The 21697-nt window shown below is 42.6% G+C and overlaps 1 protein-coding gene across 2 annotated transcripts in view; it reads left to right on the top strand.

The window, feature by feature from the left end:
• EFNA5 (ephrin A5) overlaps positions 1–21697 on the top strand; it is a 287282-nt gene that overhangs the window by 71067 nt on the left and 194518 nt on the right. The gene's annotated exons all lie outside the window — the stretch shown is intronic.

Genomic DNA, 21697 nt, shown 5'->3' with positions numbered 1-21697 from the left:
TCTGCCTTTTATTACACTGTACAGAGAAATTCCTTTGTAAAGAAGGACTGACTTTTCTTCCTCTTAGGAAGATTAATAGTTTTTCACTATTAATGAGGTTCCATCTGCTCATCCGGCCTTCCACTCTAAAGGTTATACTTATTACCATATTCACAAACCAATCCAACTGTGTAGTCAAAGTTAAAAAAATTTTTTTTTTTTTTTAAAACCAAAGGTTCAATCTTGGTTTTTATAATGTACTTCTTTGGCTACTGAAGTGGGGACGGGTAACTCCACTTCCTCCTTTTTCCATGTTTTCTTGGATTCCACTTTGCTTCTTGTCCTCCATCCACCCACCACAGATCACACAAATTAAACAGTATGATAGGAGATCCGCCACTGGGAGCAAGGGCGACCCACGCAGCCGCCGTCCGGCCCGAGTCTCCTTTGGTATCCAGGTCACGAAAATGAGCCAGGGGGAGCCCCCAGCGGCGTCTGCGTGTGGGAACCCGATTCGTGGCCCGTTCCTTTGTGTTCTCCTCCTTTCAGGCGGGCGGCCCCCAGCAGGGCCCGGCCCGGGGGTGCCGGGCGAGGGGGCCGGCTGGAAGCGAGCGGGCCCTGACTGCACAGCTAAAAATATGAATAAATGAAGTTCCATACCACAAATGGAGTAAAATTTGATGATAGGGGATTACTGGAACATTTTATTAACTGGGGTTTTGCTGTTAAAAAAATTAGCTTTTGAAAAAAGTTCCACCTCTGAGCCTCTGTGGAAGGGTTTGGCCCGGGGATGGCAGTGATCACGGCCGCTGGCTCGGTTATCCCAGCCCCGCGCCGTCACACCCTGCAGTCACCGAGCCCATTTTTTCCTTTCTGCTCCTCTCCCCCTCTCCCCTCCTGCCCCCACCCGCCTTCCCGCTTCCCTTGCCTTTCTGGGTCCCCTGCTTTTTCAGGCCCGCCCCTCATTGTCAGCCTGGGGTAGCGCTGCTGACTCATCCAATCTCATGGTTTAGAAGGTAATGACAAATGAGTGTCAGTATGCATCATCTTTAACAATCCACCTGACCTTCCAAGTTGGTCTTTGATAAAAAGAGCCTCCGGATCTTGGACACTCTTCACAAACACTGCCATTTTGAGCACAGGTGAAGCAGGTGGTAGCACAAGGCAGATAGACCCAAGCTGCCACTGTGATTAGAAACAAGACGCCCTTTTTCCATTCGAGTTTAATTTTTCCAAGGGCCAGTAATGAAAAGCAGCGAGAGCACAAGTGCATGACCTTGTTCTGCCTGATCCTTTTTTACTAAAATAAATACTTTTAAGAAACAAAAATAGGCAAAATATAATTCTAGTTTAGTAACTTTACTAAAAACAACAACAACACTGGATTATAAATAACTAAAGGATATTCAGGTGGAAAGAGGGTGCTGGCTGGGTCGGGAGAGGGGTTAGCTGTGAGCTGTCCTGGGAGACCCAGGGTAAGTTTGTAATTACTTGATGAGGAGGGGATCCTTTTACAGCAGCAGCCTGCCTTTCACTCAGCATCGTCTTCCTGGTTCTGTTTTTTTCCCCATTTACGTCTCCTAGATCTGTGGCTCTCAACGCTGGCTGCAGGTTTAGAATCCCCTTGGGGCTGGGGAAGGCGTGCTGGGACCCCACTGTTGGCGAGTCCGATGTGATTGGAGTCAGTGGGGCCGGAGTGGTGGTGGGTTTACTGTCTCTCCAGAGGATTCTAATGCGCAGCCAGAACAGGAGCGCCTGGGCCGCAAAGGTTGACCAGCTGTCTGAGTAAGTCGGTGCGCCTTAGAACTGCAGAGCAAGGGGGGTTTTGAGTCAGAAGCTGAGCAGTTTCCCCACTGAAGTCTCAGCCTTCTAGACCCCTTCCGAGGCCTCGAGCAGGCTAGAAACCGGCTGGAAATCCCTGCTTCCAGAGGGAACAGATGTGTTCTCCTGATGCACAGCCACCGAACAACAGCTCAATGCTGAAGTCCGGTTCTCTGCTAGGAAGAGGCACAGCCTTCTAGAACAGTCTGGCCTTGCTTTGACAGTCGTGGACGGATGCTTCACAGCGGGGAGTGCCACGTAGATACATCTGATGAATCTCTTGCCCCAGTCGGGGTTCCTCAGCCGCTCTCAAAGGTCTTTCAGACCTGGTGCCTGGTACATCCTTGGACAACAGGGATTTGCACTGAAACTGCTAACAAGGGGCGTGAACAGAGGTCACGTGCTGCACGTCTTCTGGGGGTCAGTTTCTCACTTCCCTTGTACTGTTTCTCACTGCTGCTTTCCTGGAATATGTTAAATTTGACGGATTTTGCTTCATTGATTCTTTTTCTTGTGGCTACTCAGAAAAATGAGTCAAAGGAGCTCTGTTTATTCCCGTCTGCACTGTGGCTTATAGGCTGAACTCACGCACAGAAAAAAATGGCGGAGGGCTCCCCGGCTTGTTTTGGTGGAGGCAGCAGAAAGCGTGATGGTTTCATCACAGCCAGAGATGTCACTTCACTTCCCTAGCTGTAGACTGCTTCTCAGCACCTACTGCTGGCCTATGCTGATGCGTCTGCATTGAAAAGGCCTTGTCTCCTCTCTGAGGTTCTTCCCTTCTACGGGGGTTCTGTCTCTACAGCTTTTTGGTAGGTGTATTCTGAGTGGGGGTCCCCTGACCGCCAAGGAGTTTGGAGTTTAAAGCCATCTAAAAGAAGTCATATCGTTGGTTTGCCTCATTTCCTGTACTCAAGGTCCATTTTAAATAATTCTTTGTGTGTGGTCAGATTTTCCAGCTTAAAAAAAAGAAATGAGAGCATTCACAGAGTCTTTAAAATCTGTGTTACAAATAACCATGTATTATTTGGCTTAGCTTTCTTCAAAAACAAGGGCTGGGTTTACATTCATTGATTGACTTCTTGGTCAGATTTGTGTACCGAATGTGTACTGTGACTTAGTGAAGACTGAACGTTTGTATAATTGAAGGTCTCTCTACGCAAATGATTTTTTCAATGTTGGAAGCCAGCATTTACTCTATGACATTAACAGTAGTAAAAGTAACTGCTTTGAGAAATAGGCTGGTATATGTGTCGGGCTTGTCTGTCTACTCTGGCTTTTTGGTAAAGTTTGATCCTTCGTTGATGCATTCAGGAGATCTATGAAGGTGTTAAGCTCTTTGAGCTCTACCAGGTGTCTCAAAACTCAGTTGCCAATAAAGGCCAAGAGGGTTATACAAGTAAGTGAGGAAGATGGTGTGCTGGGGAAAGAAGTGTGACTGGGCATCCGGAGAGCACAGGCTCTGCTTTAGCTCTGTGGCTGGACATGAATATTAATATGACAGTGTTGCCAGATGTTAACATATTTTTATGACAAACTAATAATCTCGATTTTTAGGTCAATTCAACACCGACTTTAAGTCTTATTAAAAAAAAAATTCTGTGCTGGCCAAGTAAAGCTGATATGCAGGCTGAGAATTTTTGTGACCTCTGATGTTTTGTGGCTCTGTTTGCTGCTCCCTACCCAGCCCCAAATATGTGGAAAGTGCTTGAGTGGGGTAGCCTACTTTTAAATATATTCTCAGCACTGAGAATTGCATGTTAAGTAATTAAACATCATTGAAACAGCAGATGGTAATAAAATATGTACAATGATAGATTCATTTCACACATAGACTCCCCTCTTGACCCACCCACACAACTGTTAAAATTTTTACATGAAGACCCAAACTGGTTACAAGCATCTATGATTATTGGTGTGAAAAATGCTCATAAATATGGGCACATAAACTATCTGAGTGACTGTCTAAATGAGTTCTGGTCACATTATTTCTCAGCACAATTTCTGAAAGCAGTTGTGGTTGCAGTGAGCTTGGTCTGGGCTTATGGCTCTGGAGCATGTGAGAATCTTGCCTTATGCGTGATGCATGCCATTTACTTTTAAGATAAATTCATGCCGGTGACTAGAGATCCCAGATCACTGACATTTGACACAGAGCTATAAATTCTGCTCCCTCTGGATGGAACTCGTTTGGAAGTATTTCAAGAATGTTATTCTTCCTAGGATTGTGGTTTGGAGGGTAGAGGTTAGAATATAGGAAGGAACTACCGCCGAAGGAGACCCGAGTTACGCCTGTTTCTTTATCTACTTTTGTGGAACTCTGGACTGTCTTCCTTAGTCATTTACATTCATCCTCTTAATCGCTTTGGTAGCCAGCATTCTTGGTGTACAGGTCAGGAAACCACCAAGGTAAAGAAGCCTGGTGTGTCTATCCAAGATGGCTATCTCTAGTAAGGGCCAAAGTTGGCACTCATTCACGCGGTTTGGGCCACCTCTGAGGCTGCCTCTTCCCCTGGAGCACGAGGTGTGTAACGGGCTGTGTGCAGAGGCACTCGTGGAGTCAGGGCGTGGAAGATGGGTCGCTGTGTTCTCAAGCCCTGTATAAACGCGGTCATATATTTACATAAGACAAGGTAATGTAGCAATCCGCTGTCAAGAGAAGGCAGGAGCATGGAGGAATTCTTTTCATTGCAAGGTTTGTAGGGGGGGAAATTTAGGAAATTGGAAGTGTAAGCAGAGAGACCAACCCAAGTCATTGAAGTTGCCTTAGCAAGGGGGAACACTCAAGCAAACAGACGCTTCAGTGCCTGAGATGATTGCTTCCACAGAGACCCGTCTCCTCTTCAGGGATCAACATCAGTAACCAGGGGAGAAAGTAAACAAAAAGGGTTAAAACAGGATGTCTTCTGGACTTTAAAAAAAATAACAAAACAAACAATGGTGACAAAATAACGAAGAGGCAAATTACCTCCTTTTCAAGGCCCATTTGGGAGATAAACTTCTTTGCAGAGGAAACCTCATCAAGTTCAGCTTCATTCCACAGTTTTTAAATATTTACTATGGAAAAGAGCACTCATTCTCTTTACTGATGTGTGTGTGTGTGTGTGTGTGTGTGTGTATGTTTATAATTAGTTTTCATTCTTTGGCGCCTCCATAACTCAATTGGATATTAGCAGAGCCCTTGATTATATCTTTTCCCTCCTTCCTTATTTTAGGTATTCCAGTCACTTTGCTTTTTGCAATCTGAATAAAAGGAGATCTGGGAATTAAACTCAAAGGATTGATTCTGGTCCTTTAAGCAGTGTGGGACTTAGTCTATGAGAAAGTTAAATCTGTTGCTTATATTTAGTTTGTGGCTCTCTGTAGACTTAATTCATTCGTCCTGCTCCTCCTTGTCAGGCATAATTCAGTTGGCTTCACGTGCCTACCTACATCCATGACCATCTGCATAATTTCTCTTTGAGTTTATTCTCTTTGCCCCAAATTGGCAGCCTCTTGAAGTGGCCAATCTGTTGGCTGTCCCCAGACTAAGTTCACTCTCACGATGCCACACGCCTGGTGGGGGTTCGGGGAAGACTGTCAACAGCGTTAGAATGTTGGAAGTCTTTTTTCGAGCAAGTGGAGGACCTTTGGTACCTTGCATAGGAGCTGGAGTGGTGTGCACGCTCTTCACTATGCACTGCAGCCAGAGCACCTGCTCAGTGAGAGGAATCAGCTAAATTACTAGGCATAATTGATGTTTGTGCAAAACATAGAACATTTGTTTTTCTCTCCTTGTGGTTAATGCTCAGCTTGATCATTTAAATGAGGCTTTTTCCTCTCTCTCTCCCCATCCCTGTCTACATTCTATTGAGCACATTTCTTTTCCTCTTAGCCTTTGTCTCCTGGGCACTAACAGTTGCTAAATGTTTCTTATGGAGATAATATATTTAGGAAAAATTTTCATTCAGGTTTGTATGCTAGCTTGCCCCTTCCTACAACACAAGCAATGAAATGCAGATACGATACAGTTATCGTCCCCAAGTTGAGTCATTTTAAAGTGTATGCATGTCATATATAGTTTTTAATAATCTCTCAGCTATAGAGCACAAACTGGTCTATGAACAAGGATGGCCTGATGAAGCTCGCTTCCCGTGGCTTGGGTGGAATCAGTCAATTTCAAGGCAGATTAGTGGCAGTGCAGAGATAAACAGGCAACGGACATCACTTGAAGAAAAGGAAAATCTCAGCACATCCTCTCCCAAGGAGTGAGGATGCAGTTGGGGGGACCGGAATGGGCCCCCCAGTTTCTGTGTTCTAACCGTGCAGCCATGTGCCAAGAGGCCTAGTGGCTGCTGCTCTTGTCTTGTTGGTTTTTAATAAAAATAAAATCTGGCTGTTTTGAAGACTCATTCTGACCACGTAAGCAGCAAGTAGAATGTGAACAGTCTTCCCAAACTGGGGTTTGGCTTGTCTAACTTCTTGCCAGCTCATATTTTTAAAGGAGTTTTTGCGAGAGCCAAAGAAGGTCGCTGCGAGGCTGTAGCTCCCTCCTGCGCGTGGCGAGTCACGTGGCCCTACCAGTTTGTCTGGCTTCCGTCACGTTTTCTCCTGTGCAAGTTGCTTTGCAGCCCGATGCCGAGCATCCTGGCGCCTGCGATTGTTGGTGTAGCGCACGGAGGCTGTGCAGGTCTCTTAACCTCTCAGCTGCCTGGATTGTTTTCCTGCTCTTTAAGGAGTGGCTACCGCAGAGGAGAGGAGCCTTCGTCGTATCTTAAAATTGAAGGTGACAAAGACAGAGGAGCGATGACATTGTCTTAGCGGCACAGAGCATAATCACAGTTACACGTAGAGTTTCACGTGTAAATGCCTGATTTCCATACCTCTAAAAACCTGACACATTATTTCTGCCACTTTTCTTCCCCATCCTTTTTTCCCTAGCATACAAGTAGGTCAAGAAGTCTTTGGAGAGTCCTGAAATAACTTGCAGGTTTCTTTGGAGGCCAAGAGGCTTCCACTTTTACTACTTCCCTAATTTTCCATCAAAAGGAGGAGAAGATGGGGACAGGCAGAGAAGAAAAATGCCTGATTTGGTTAAGCCTGTGAATCAAGCATTTTTCTGTTTCATACATATTACTTATTTAAGTGGCTCTTGACTGCCATTAGGATTTACTTAGAATTCTAACCCTACATCCCCTTATTTTCCCTTGCCCTCTACATTTTGCTAAGATGCAGGTGAAAATAAATGGAATCTCTAAGAGATTTGCTGTATCCATTCAGCCTACATTGACATACAGGTCTGGGGAGATTCCGTAAGAAAGACTCTGGCTGGTTCCTCTATATCCATGTAAGATGACACCTAGACATATCTGAAAAGCATTTCTTTACTCCAAAAATAGAGACTCTGTGGTGTTCTTTGGTAATGCATTGATATACTTAAAAGCTAAAAAACTTCTGGAGACCAAGTTGTCTCTAGTTTTTAACCTGAATTCTTTCCTTAAAATAACTAATGTTTGAAGGAGTGCTCCTGATTTCCCTTCTGAACTGAGGCTTTGCTTTGTAGAGATGGGTGGTGCTGGAGGTGGTTCACTCTCTAAGTCGTGTCCGACTCTGCAACCCCACATGGACAGTAGTCCACCAGGCTCCTCTGTCCATGGGATCCTCCAGGCAAGAACACTGGAGTGGGTTGCCATTCCCTTCTCCAGGGGATCTTCCCAACCCAGGAATCGAACCCAGGTCTCCTGCTTTGCAGGCAGATTCTTTACCAACTGAGCTACCAGGGAAACCCTTTAAGATGGCTGCAATTCTATAAATACTAGGCCATTGGAGCAGTTTTCCCACTGACTTTATTATAAAATTGAAAACCACATTTAAACCACTCCCTGCACTTAAAATGTATATGTTAATGGATAATAATTATTTTGGGGAGAGAAGTAGTAAAAAAAAGTCATCAAGTAAAAATACCCCAGGGATGACTGAAATACAGTAGCACCAAGGTACCTTCTCCTGAGTCTGGACACGTGGGTGGAGCTGTGTGTCCTACACTTTTACGTTCTGTTTATTCATGGTCCTAAGTCTTTCCTCAATCTCCTGCTTTTAGCTGTTCTTTCTAAAGATGGGTTTATGAGGTCTGCTCTTTCAGTTGTCTACTCAATAACCCTAATTGGGGGTGGAAATATGTTTGTTTATTGTCTTTCGTTTCATTCCATGTAGGAAAGGCTAGCTTACTTTTCCTGATTTCTAGGTATGAACTGCCTTTAAAAACCATGACTGTGAGCAATTATTTTTGTAATTGCAGATCTTTATGTAGTGCGTTTTATTTAGGCAGGCTTGATTCTTAATTGAGCATTATTGAATAAAAACAAAAATACCTGAATTTGAGCAATTCTGGTAGTCAATGAAAGAATCCAGAAACAAAGGAAAATGTTGTAAACATAATATTTTTCAGTTTGGTGGTATGAGAAGTCACATTTGAAAATCTACACCCACTCCAGTATTAGTTTGATGGGGGTTTTGGTGTCAGTTTGATTTTTCCCTTTGAGTGGTCTGCTTTACATAGTAGTCTTCATTTCAGCAGTTTTACTTACTGTGCTATCCAAAGCATTAAACATACCAGTGAACTAAACTGTCCCCAAAATGTAATTTCATTTTATACCATATAATATCTTCCACTAATTTATCACCATCCAGATGTTCTTATGTAACTTAACTTCTAACCACAGTTCTGAAACGTTTCGGGATAATTTCTGCCATGGCACTGTTTCAGCGTCTCGCATGGAAAGAGAATTATCTTTTCCATATTTGAGGATTTAATTTTAAGGATTGACTAACTGAATAAAATCTTCTCCCTACTTTTTTTTGTTCTTTGTTACCTCACTTGTCTTGGGTAGTAGATGTAATATCTGATCTGGTGTCCCATTGTTTGATTCATCCCAAGTTCATTATAAAAATTCTGTTTCCTTATTTACAATTTTAAGGTACAAAAGGATGCTATTCACAGATTTTCCTGTCTATACATATGGCCTAATGTTATTTAGAATTTATCAGAACCCTAACTTGGTGACTGAGTCACCGTTCTCTCTTTTGGACTCATTTATCTGTCCAGATCCCACACCTGCTTCCCTCCTTGCTTTGAAGTGTTTGCTGCTAGAAATGACAAGAAATGGAGGTACCCCATTTTGCCCACTATGTGATATGATAAGAATGAACTAGTGACTTGGGTGCCGGTGAGCGGGTCCTTGGCTTTTGTATTTTACAGATATTAACTTAGAATTTCCATTCAGTTGTTCTTATTATAAATGAGAAGCAGGGGGAAAAAATGAACTCACTGCCTATTACCATGGATACTGCAGGAAAGAAAAGAAAGGAAGAAAGTGAAGTTACTCAGTGTCCGACTTTTTGCGACCCCATAGACCATGGCCTGCCAGGCTCCTTCATCCATGGGGTTCTCCAGGCGAGAGCACTGGAGTGGGTTGCCATTTCCTTCTCCAGGGGCTCTTTCTGACCCAGGAGTTGAACCGGGGTCTCCCGAATTGCAGGCAGACTCTTTACGGTCTTTTCATGTTGCATGAAGCTGTTCTTCAAATCGTGCCCTGCCCAATCCGTTGCTCTGTCTTGTCCACATCCACTGGAGGATGACTTTTCCCCCTGACCAGGGGATCCTCTCCCGTCCCACGGGCCCTTTTCCCTGCAGTAGAATAACCAGAAGATGTACCACTATGACGACTGCCCTGACCTCCGCTTCTGCTCATGCCTCAGGATAGCTGAGCACCCGCAGTGCGTTAGACCCCTTCTTACACCATTCATGTGGACCCTCAGAGTGTCCTACGGCAACTCAGTTCATTCATTTATTCCACAGAGCTGTATTGAGTACTTGCTGCCTATGAGGAACTTCACACAAGATACCATAGCAAAAGCAACTGTGGAAACGGAGAGCAAGTTGCTCATCAGCAGTAACTATTAGTAAATGCTGTCAGCTGGGAAGTTAAACCAATCAGACATTAACTGCTCCCACTGACTGTCTTAATGGTTGAGTTTTGTACTAAGAGACTGACAATATTCATATGGTGATGAAAGACTCAAATATCTGATATAAAAATGTTCATTTACCACATTTAAAGGTTACTAAAGCTTAAATAATAAATTTAGGAAATATGTCAGTCTCGGGGAAGATCCTGCAGCCAGCCACCTGGCCTGTGCCTTGACTGCTTCTTTTTCTAAAAGGATTGAATTCTGGGCAGCCAGTTTTGCTGGAAGGATACTGATGAAGAAGTTAAACGTTGGTGAGCCCAACTCCTTGGTGTTTAGAGGCTATTAGTTTAGGTGAATCTGGTGACTACTGAATTCTGGTCACCTTGAAAGTTCGAGGTTGTTTCAGAGGATAACTCAAGCTGTTTTGTTGACTTACTGCCCACTTCATTGGTCTCTAAAGAAGAGAGTTCTGTTTTGTAGACTTTCCTAAGGGGGTTCTGATTGGTTCTGTGGAGAGCATCCTGGTATTCCCAGAGCAGCCTGGGCCTCCTTATTATTCCCCGGGAGCTAATTGGAACCTTGGGGAGTGTTTGCGTGTGGTCTTTCTCTAGGGATGAGCAGTTCCCCATGGGCACCGAGGGGATCCACAATGGATCCTCTTCTGGAACTGTGACTAGGAATAGGGTCTTCATCTCTGCTCTGTGGTGCAGGTGAAGCATACAGGTCACCAGATAATCTCCCTGTGTTTGACCTGCGTCTGTCACATCTGGTTTGCTGTGGGTGTCTCCCAGAGTTGGTGGTTAAAGGGATGAAAATACTCAATTTATCAAATAAAAGGCATCCTCCGTTGTAATTGGATAAGAGCTGTCTTCTTCCAAATAAAGTACTCACTGGGAATAGCACATCAGCATATGTGTATTTGAAGATGCAGACTGGCTTTCCAGGGCAGTGCTGACATCCTGTTATAGGGACCCCTCCCCCCTTGTGCCCACCTGCCTTGGCTCTCCAGCCATGGCACGACCCATGCTGGCCTTCAGACTGTGCGCTCTATTGCCCAGTCGTGTCTGACTCTTTACGACCCCATGGACTGTAGCCCACCAGGCTCCTCTGTGCATGGGATTTTCCAGGCAGGAATACTGGAGTGGGTTGCCGTTTCCTCCTCCAGGGGATCTTCCCGACCCAGGGATTGAACCCGTGTCTCCTGAGTTGCAGGTGGATTCTTTACCGCTGAGCCACCCTTCCTTCAGAGAGCAGGTGCTTAAGGGGTGAGTCCGATCCTACAGAGGGCCCTCTTTGTTCTTATCAAGCAACAGGCTCTTCCAGCGACACTCTCATTCACTGGAAAGGCATCTGAAGAAGCAAGTACACATTTCGTGAGTGAGGAAACTGAGTTCAGTTCAGTCGCTCAGTCGTGTCCGACTCTTTACAACCCTGTGAACCACAGCACGCCAGGCCTCCCTGTCCATCACCAACTCCCGGAATTTACCCAAATTCATGTCTGTCGAGTCGGTGATGCCATCCAGCCATCTCATCCTCTGTCGTCCCCTTCTCCTCCTGCCCCCAATCCGTCCCAGCATCAGGGTCTTTTCCAATGAGTCAACTCTTCACATGAGGTGGCCAAACTATTGGAATTTCAGCTTCAGCATCAGTCCTTCCAATGAACACCCAGGACTGATCTCCTTTAGGATGGACTGGTTGGATCTCCTTGCAGTCCTAGGGACTCTCAAGAGTGAGGAAACTATACACCTGATATTCTCATTGTCCTGCTAATGGCTGGTACATGGTAGTGCATAATTAATATTTTTACAGCCAAATTATTATTGTGCCAGTAAACCCTGATATTTTTATATTTTCCTTTTTTAGGTATGTCAGTCTGAACCAGATTTTTTTGCCCAACAAATGAGCCCTACTTCCTTTTTAGTTGTTCTAAATGTAACCAGTTTATTTGGGCCTCCTCTTAGGCCGCTATGGTTCAGGAGGGGGGGGAGGGTCACTCTTAGGACAAAGGCTGCTAATTCATATTAAGCTGCCTTCTCACTTTTTCCTCAGGGAATATTTGGTTATGAGAACTTTGGATCTTTGCTTGCCTCAATTTGATAGGATTAAGATTCTTTATCCTAGTTCTCTATTACTAGTTCATATATATATAAATGTTATACATGTGACCTTGTTTTTGAACTTTAGAAGATGTCCCGTAGTTTCCCTATAGGAGGGAATTAAAGTTTCTGATCCGGGAGACTTAGGGCCCCTGTTGTTATAACCTTTTGAGCCATAAGGGAATCCTACCAACTAGATTATAGTTATTTACAGCTGTTTCCTTGAAAAGCTAATCTTCTATTCATCTGTTGTTTGAGATGGAATGTGGAATTCATTGACATCGATCTGGCCAGAGAGTAGAAGAGGAGCAGAAGGAGAGAGCGTGAGCACGTTTGTTTTTCCTTTTCCTTTTCTGTACAAGATCATCATAAATTCTTCAGAAATTATGCTTGGTTTCATTCTAAGTCATTCATTATTTTGGATGGGATGAGAATTTAAAAAAATATTTAAAAGTGAGCTGCAAGGAATATCATCTGGACAATGATGATGTTCCCAAATATACTCCGAGAAGTATAGTCTTTAGAAGGGCCTAGTCTGTCTCCAAGCACTTACTAAGTCATTTATTACTTGTGATACTGTTTGTATATGCTCAAGTGAACCAGACATAATCTCAGTCTCAAATGAACTTCACTCTTATGTGGATATGTTGAAGGATTTATAATACAAGTAGTTTTAAAATGTCTGTTCAGTCTACCAACATTTATTGAATAACTGCTATATGCCAGGCTGGGTACGAGGTGAGGTGAGTGTGTTAGCATATCAAAAGCACATCATTAAATAGTGGTAACAGACTTGTAAATGAATCATTCTATTAGAGCAACTGTTTTGTAGGTCTTCAATCTATCTTTTACGCACTCATCTTCCACTTGTTAACTTAAGCCGTCTACTTAGAATGAGCCTCGGGCGCTGGGGTTTGTCCAGGTCCACGCAGAGGGCAGCTCGAGCTCTCCTCTTCCTTGATGGGGTGGGGCTGAGGTGCTTGCTGTCTCTGATTCCCTTCTGCTTGCACTGACCTCAGCTGAGGTGATCTGAGGAGTACCCACACAGGCTGCTAACTCACCCTTCCTAAGTACTGCCTAGAAGATGTTTTGGCTGCCTAACGTGATACAGGAGTCTTGGTTCTCAGGAGGTCGTGGGACATGTTTGTCTCTTAAGACATAAAAGGATCTGTTTTCCCTGCACTGGAGACCTCAACTCTACTTTCTGTTCCCATTTACACGCGAAGGCAGGCAGCTGCACAAGTGGAACTTGAGTCTAAATCACAGGGTGTTATAACATATGAAACTTGAATGTGGCAACTGTTATTGTCTGCAGTAGCGAACTGTCTGGGGAAATTCAATCTCAGCCTTGGTCCTGGCCATGGAGGCTCCAGCAGCCCCGGGTCACCAGTGCAGACGACTCTGAAACTGATTTTAAACACTTCTCATCGGAACTGAAGTATAATTCTGGCCTGCAGCTTAATCAGATATTTGATGTGCTCTCTACTAGTGGAATTTTCTACTCTTTCTGGCTGTTACTGTCCCTAAAGACACAGTGGGTCTCTTTGCTCTTTGTTATTCCTTCTTACGTCTCAGGAGTAAAGGACCATGATAATGAATAATCTCTCAGGATCCCATCACAGGGGGAATGAAACTTTAGCAAGTGGGGAGCGAGGTAGACGAAATTGTTTCTAAAGCCCCTTTCAGGACTGTGGATGAAGCCGTTTACCCTGTATTAGTGTGTTCCAAGGTGAAAAACAGTATGTTACTGGAAGCGATTAATGGAATTTTGGCTGAGGAGAATGCTGGGGGAGAACCGAGTTGGATCTGAGTTCCATGGGTGTGGGGTGGCTAATGTTGTCCACAGCCTGCATTGCTCAACTTTAACTAGATCTTGCTACATTTGCTGTTATGCTTTGTAAACACACACGTCTTAAAAACTTCTCATTCCAAGTCATTTTCCAGTTTCACCTCAAAGCACAAATTTACAGTAAAAATTATTCTCAATATACTGGCTCAGTGCTGAGATCAGGAAATTCCCTAAGCTCATTTTTTTTTTTTTTAACATGCTGATTTTAGGATCAGAGATTCCTAGTGTTTGAAAGACAACAAATTGGCCAAAACAGCCAAGCTCTTGTGTGAATACAGCTAATGGAGTGGTACAACACAATGTGTGCGCGGGCTTGCATTTGGTGGTTGTTTTTTCTCTGTCTCCCTCTCATTTTGTTTGTTTTCCTGTGAAGTAGTGTGGGAATTGTGTATCTTTTTGCTTTGCAGTTGTTCACCCCAATTTATCATCATTTCAGATAATCCTGAAGAGAGGAAGATCCCTGCAAGGGGAAAATAAGTAGAGAAGAAAATGAGTTTATTAAGGTATAGACTCTGTTCTCATGCAGATGTCTTTGATTTTTAAATTCAAATGCAGACTTTGGCATATTATCAGAATTGTCTCTAAATGGAATATCCCCCACATTGTTCTTGAGGTCTTGTCAGAGATTTAACTTTTAGAATTAAGTGTCTTCAATTGCAATGGCAGTTGGGAGCTGAAAAGAGCTCTTTAAATTGTAATTTGTATAGCTATATAGACTTGTCAAGTACCTTCAGAAGTGTGATTCTGTGATCCTCTGATGTACTTTCAGAGGGGCTGAATCATTGTTAAAGTTCTCATCGAAGGCTTACAAAGTCAGCCTTGGAAGTCCAGGAAATGCTATGGGTGACTAAACTGTTAAAGAGATTTATGGATAGAGACTTGTATTATAAATATTCTGAGTTGAGGTTGATTAAACATCCTACCTCTTTGTCGTATAATCAAAATATTGTAAACAACCATGGAGAGTTGGATTGATTAATAGTGAAATGGCCAAATGATACGGGTCAGAAGTATAGTTCGTTGTGTAAAGGTGGGGCTGGTGAAAGTTCTGCTGGAAGTAAATCAAGGAGTGCAGCCTCTTAGTGGATGGAAGCATTTTTAGTGAACAATTAGCTCATCCTGCGTTTTCCTGAGCTGAAATTACCAGGTCACATTGCTGATCCTGGTAGTAAGAGGCAAAAAGAGGACTATGGCACTATTAACTGTGGCTTTACAATTTTTTTTCTATTTTGCATAGATTGATTTTATTGAAGGATGGCCTCTTTTTTTCTTTTAAAGACTGAATCATGCAGCTCCAGAATTCTTGGAACTTCTTGTCTGTTGCACAGATCTAAAGAGGAACGTTGTTGCATAAAGGAAAGACTTCAGCTGCAGACCTGGGTTGGAATTTGGGTTTAGTCATTAGCTGTTTAACCTTGGGCAATAATAATGATTAAACTAATAGCCACTGTTTATTACTTATTCTGTGCCTGGCTCTTTGTGTACATCTTAACTAGCTCTCTTTGCCCTGGAGAGAGCTGTACCTTGTTCAGTATCACATAGCTGGTTAATAGAGAAACCAGAATTCCCACTGAGATGTGATTGCCACCTAAATTCCTGGTCTCTTTTCTGTATCAAGATTCCTTAAGTTCTGTGCCCTATAATATCTACATATATACAACGGAGACATATTAATACTCCTAGAGATGATGGGAAGAAGAGAGAGGTTATGTTGAGTTCATGATGTCTGGGAGGCCCACAGAAATCCAGGAGGTTTTGATCAGAGCCACAGTGATTTGCGTAACCCCTGGCATTTTTGTCTTCATCGACTCTTTCCTCCTTAAGAAAAATATTGAAAGTTCTATCCTAACACTGTGCTGGTATAAAAGCAGATATAATTAAGGGTGGGTTTTATTACTGTTTTCTTTTACTATAATAAATGTGAACACTGTGTAGGCCCTCGGCACTGGGCGTACAGTGCCCAGTTACAGAAGTCAACCTGTGTCATCACAGGCTGACCATCAGCTTCAGAGCCCTGTGTTTTTCCTTTTGTGAATCATGTTCCTGTTATGGCCTGTCGCTGAAATAACAAAGTCTGCTCAGCAGGCATTTATGGGTGTGAGGGTGTATTTTTGGGGAGAACAGGAACTGTCATCATTGGTATCAGCTGGACAGATATTCTCAACAGTGGGTACTCACAGAGGATGACTCTTGACTGATTAGTTTACACTATTTATCATTTATGTTTTCTTACCTACTTGACATATCTTACAACTTTAAAGCACTCCTCTTCAAATCAAAAGCTATTTGTAGTAAGGCCTAGAAGAGTTTCTTACTGTTGTTTTCTCTGCCAATTAGAACTGGCAGCTGGTTTTGGCCCCATGTGGTCCCCCTACCCCAGTCCTCTCCAGGTTGGAAGCTGGTTTTCAGGATAGCTTCTCCGTGCCTCGTATTCCTCAAATCCACAACCGACTACAGTCGGCATTTCTCGACTTTCAGAACAAAACTCATGGGTTACTTCAGACTTCATGGATTTGGGCCCAGGACACATGCCTAACCAGTTTGATTGACTCATTACTAGTTTAATGACTTGGTGCTGGGCTGGCTTGGATCACAAACTTCTCCAGGAAAGCCCTACTTGCATCGTCTCAACACCTAAGCATTTAATAAATTCTTATTGATTGAATAATAAATGAGTGGCTGGCAAAGAACCAGCGGGTTATGTCAGAGGTGCCAACATGATTATGTTCAGACCCCAATCCATTAAAAACTCAGCCATTTTGGTGAGGTCCTTACACCCTCTCGGAAGTTTTAAAATTTGAGCAAAACCTTGTATAATCTGATCAGGATCCAGGCGATGTTCTTTGATCAGTTAAGGGCAAAAATACGAAGTGTCAGGCATAACCCAAGATTCCAGGAAGCTGTCCACAGCAATGTCTGAACCCCAGTGCTCCAGAAAGGTTTTATCCCTCCTGTGGATGGCAGACAATATGCTTGCTGATGCAGCCGGTGATATAATTAAACTTTTGACCACATGCATGACTTTAAGCAAGAAAGTGGCTAAAGCTCTGTGTCTAACGTGATTGAAGGGTGGAATCCGATGCTGAGGCTCCCTCAACTAATCTTTCCTTTCAGAGTTCACTAGAAGCGGCCCTTCTGGGGGTCTGGAGTTTACAATAAGACCCTTTTATACTTAAAATGTCAGCAAAATACTAAGACTAGCTCTTCCCCATACACGAAGGGGTAAGCCGGTCCATTCTTTCCTCCTGACATTTGGTCTAATTCCATCTCAGATAAGTGGGTGTTGGAGGTAATCCTGCTGGAGTGGGGCACCCTAAAATCTCCCCGTTCCAGGGTGACCTTTGGGTCTCACCCTTATCTCTAAACCTTCCCTGGGTTTTCTGTATCTGACAAGGGCATGTAACTTGTCTTCTTTTGGCCTGCAGTAATATCCAATATTTAGATTTCATAGGAACCATGAAATGTTGTTTGTAGACCCAACATAACAGCCCAGCAGAAAAAAAAACTGGTTTCATCTGGAAATGGCAGCTTTCCCATTTCCCAGGCTCCTTTCTCAAGCAAGGTTGGAGTTTTCCATTTGCAATCGACCTGTTTCAGAGTGGCCAGGTGGCCAGAGAGCCTCTGCAGACTCCCCCAGGGCCTGAGAAAATCTGTATTGGCATTTATGTTAGTCATTTTGCAGGTGAAAGGTATTCTGATTTACATTTCACAGTCCATTCTGCTGCCAGCCAAGAGTGAAAACACGGGTGCAATTGGCCACTAGGTCTTTTTGAACCAGGTAAATATATATGCTTACTATTCAGGTGAAATTCTCTGACTGAAGTTTACATAGGCAGGCAGGTTGAAGCAGATTTCTATGTCTTGGATGGGAGATAACCCTGGAATGTTAACCTGCGGGGTGAGGGGACTTTGTGTGGGCAAGGATTTGACTATCAATTTGTGGATTAGAGAAAGGGTTTCGTCACATTTTAGCATGGTACAATCTAAACAGTTCCGGTGAGATTCTAAAGGAAGGAGCTTGAAGATGTCTATAACTAAATAACAGTAAAGCAAGCTTCTCTGATCATGTTCCCTCATCTTCATGAACTGAAGAATTTTGAGGCTAACAGATTTATGAGAGCCTTTAGAAACAACCATTGTGGTGTTTTCTTCTCACCTGAGTCTATTCCAGCTTGCTAGGTAAACTGAGTAAGTGATAAAGTCATATATCCCCCTTTATTTTCAGGAGTAAATGTGTGATTGGTTGTCTTAGATGAGACTGATTCAGATATTTTCCCAAACAAAATGTCAGCATAGTTGCTGAAGATGCATGTTTAATGTAATCCTTTGTATTTGGCATGATTCAAAATTGATTTTATGAATAAGGCTGCAGATTAACCTTTCTGTAACAGGCTGGAAAAATGATCACTTGAAAACATAGTCCCTCCTAATAGCATTCTTTGCAGCAATCAGAGATAATCTGCTTGTGTGCAGTCAACTTATTAGCTCATTTCCTTAAGCCGTTTCCTAAACTTGTTATCTGATTGCTGGGATGGTCCCAGTTATTGGATTGGGGGGTAGTTCTTTTGCTGGATGTAACTTTTCTCAGTACAGACGATTATGATACTGACCATGGAAACGGACATTGTTGGAACACCGTGGTAAGGATAGAGGACTAGAAAACATCCACTGAAAAAACAACTTGCCTGTTGTACCAGGCCAGTGCCTGGTTCTGGGCCATCATCATTTTGAGCAGATATCCTTGGGTGAGTGTGTAGCACACTTTTTTTTTTTTTTTAATTATTCTTTGCCTATTATTTCCTCTTTAAGGAAACAGGCATTTCACAGAAAAGAATTTAAATTAATCCTGCCTTTCTGTTTTTATTGTCTTCGAGATTTCCATGAAAACTTATTTCTGGGGAATGCTAAGTATATATGGTATGAGCAAATGCTGATGTTCTTCTTAAATAAATGATTTTGGAAACTGATGAAAGTAGTTCATGCTAACCAGGTGGAATCCTAAACCCTGTGTCTTTTTTCTGTTGATCTCTTCTTTCCTATTATCTTGAACTTTCGTTAATGCTTTTCATTCTTTGGTCTAGTTTTCCTAGTGAGCTATAAAGTCCTTGAGAGTAGGGACTGTAAGCTGTACAACTTACCGTCACTGTGCATATATGTCTACCAGAGATCAGGATCTCAGAGATCATGACAAACTTGCTTTAAAAAAATCCAAGAAAAACTGACTGTATTTTTACCAATTTGTAAAAATATTAATAGAAATATTTAAAATTACATTTAAAAACTCGAACATTATATGAACCAACAGGCATAAAAAGAAGTCTTTCTGTGTTTAAGAGTCCTAGAGAAAAGTTTTTCCCTTAAAAAAAACATTATGAGTCCAGGTGACCACCACACAAGCCAGGTATTTTGGGAGGTGTCCAGTTAGCTTTCTGAATTTAAGTGCAACTGAATGGCCTTAAAAATTTTACTATAGTCAGTCTGTTTAAAATATACTTTTCCTGATCATTCAAAGAACACTTCCTGTCCACTGAGGGAAGAATTTCTTACAGATTGAGGACTTTTTTTTTTAACCTCTAGGATCTTTTTGATTAACCACTGTTATATTTATACCTCCAGAACAAGACCAAATAAAAAATTGCATTTTTACTTTGTTACATTTGAAGAATTGATGTGAAAGAACATTGTGTGTTGTCAGGAAATGGTTTTTCATGTTAGCATTAGCCAAGCAGAGCTAGTGCCCTCTGCTGTGGCTTTTTACCGTATTAGTCAGGGATGTCCTTCAACGTCTTTGGTGATGATGGGCATAAATCACATCGAGAACAGTGGTATGTAGTGAATTTAGCACAACTGCATTTTTTAATATGTAAGTAGGCTTAGGTTTTTATCTCCCTTATCTTAAGCCCGTCAAGATCAAACTCAAGCGAGCATTCACATCCACAATTGAATCTCACCAGCCTTTTTCTTTAAGTTAACATTAGTTCAAACTCTCCCCACTGCTTCTGTCAATAGATCTTTTAAAGGCAGGCATTAGAGTTAAGTTTGCCTTAGTCTTTTTTTTTTTTTCCCCCCTTCCACAGCTTCAAGCCCAAGGGCTTCTTTTAATAGGCATTAGTTAAGGCCCAGAATTGAGTAGACATTTGTGAAGGAGACTTGAAGTTTGGAACAGAATTGGCCTTTATAGTTTTTCCATGGGGGGAAAAAAATCTTCTTATGAGAATAAAGGCTGCCTACTAATCTGCTACCATCTGGAGAATGGAGAAGCCAGAGGTTGTTGGCACCAGGTCACATCCCTTATGTAAACTGTCAAATTCTTTTCATATTAATGGCATATTGAGCTTAATCTAAAGGGGTCTGGTATCAGTCAGAGCTTATTTATTGATTTTTTTTTCCCCTGCAAGGGAGAGGCCATCCTGTTGTTGCAATGAGAGAAAGACACTTATTGTAAAAAAAAAAAAAAAAAAAAGAGGTTTTGGTTCCTGAAGTTTCCTCATACTTACATGTTGCTTACCATCTAACCATATGTAAAAATCCTCAGTTCTTTCCAGCAACTCTTTCCCACCTGATCTATTGAAGAACAGTTGCTTTGTGTCTTAAATTCAGGAAGAATTGCAGTTGATAGCTATATGCCCTATTTGAAATAAAGCAACAGTGAGCCTGAGATTCTGTTTTTCTTTTGGACTGTTTTGTGCACATGTGCATGTGACTATATGTATAGATGTGCATTTTTGTGCTTTAGGATATAAGAGAACAGCTAAAAATCACCTCAAGTCTTATGCAGGGCCTGCTATTGGAGTGGCAAAGAATAAAAATCCCTTACTTTTTGATTATGAAAACCTTTAGCCTCCTATGGACACAAGGCCAGATTGTGAATGTCTTGACAACTCTATTCAAAGCAGAAGCTTATTCCCCAAACTGATACCAATTGATTTTGCTTATTCTAAAATTGTCCTGCTCTCCTCTCTTATAAATAAAAATAGACCCACACACTCAATTTCAGACCTTTTGATAGGTAAAGGTTGAACTCTCTAAACCACAGCATGGAAGCCCAAATAATCATGTTATTCCCAGGGACAGACGTGTGTAGTACAAGCTAAAAGAAGTGGTGAATAAAAGCCACTGTTGTATCATGGATTGGCCTCGTAGGATCTTTTGGCAAAAAGAAGGGCCTAACATTCAATAAATGTTCATTGAACGAATAAATAAAAGAATACCTTCAAACCCTCCTTTTACCTGGAGAGTCTTTTGCTTGCTGAAGAAATGAAACCTAAAATTTTCAGCAGAGATGATTAAATAAACAAGCATGGAGACTTCCAGCTTTTAGAAATTCTTAAATTCTCAGATGAGAGCATTTGTCCTTGGGGCCTGTATTCCATTGGCACTTCTTACCCCCTGATTTCATATGTAAACCAGAAAATGAACACCAGACCAGATGACCCAAAGGAGATGAAGCACGTTTGCTTTGCCCATTGTATTTCTCTGCTCACGCCTAGACGCCTTGCCTTCTCTCCCCTCCGTGTTTGAAGTGGAGAGCTGGGAACAGACACGAGATTGAGGTCCCAGGGAGAAGGCAAGTTCAGCCTGAACTGGTGAACTCCCTGGGCCTCCGGGCAGATGAGGCGAACTGAAGATAACACGAGTGTGACATTTGCGCCAGTAGGGGAGAGACCCACCCGGCCTTCACAGACAGGTTTCTCTTTGATTGTCGGAGCGGATGGAGACTAGCTGAACGCCTTGGCAGTTTTCCTTAAGCGTTCCCAGTTGATGACGGTGGGCGTGTGCGTTGACACGCAAGCCCGCGTTACATAGGATTTTCTGCCAAAGACATTGAATGCTGCGATGCCGATGGGAATCATTGGAACGGACACTGGGCTGATATTACAAAACATCAGGGTGGTTTTGTAAGAGCCCAACAGAGAAAGAAATGGGAAAAAAAAAAAAAAAACTAGGTGAAAAGGATTTGAAAACTGGGAAGGGTCTGACTGTGTCTGTGTAGAGCAGGATCATG

Source organism: Odocoileus virginianus, chromosome 3, assembly GCF_023699985.2.
Source record: "Odocoileus virginianus isolate 20LAN1187 ecotype Illinois chromosome 3, Ovbor_1.2, whole genome shotgun sequence".
Lineage (NCBI taxonomy): Eukaryota > Metazoa > Chordata > Mammalia > Artiodactyla > Cervidae > Odocoileus > Odocoileus virginianus.
This window is presented reverse-complemented; position numbering and strand designations above follow the sequence as displayed.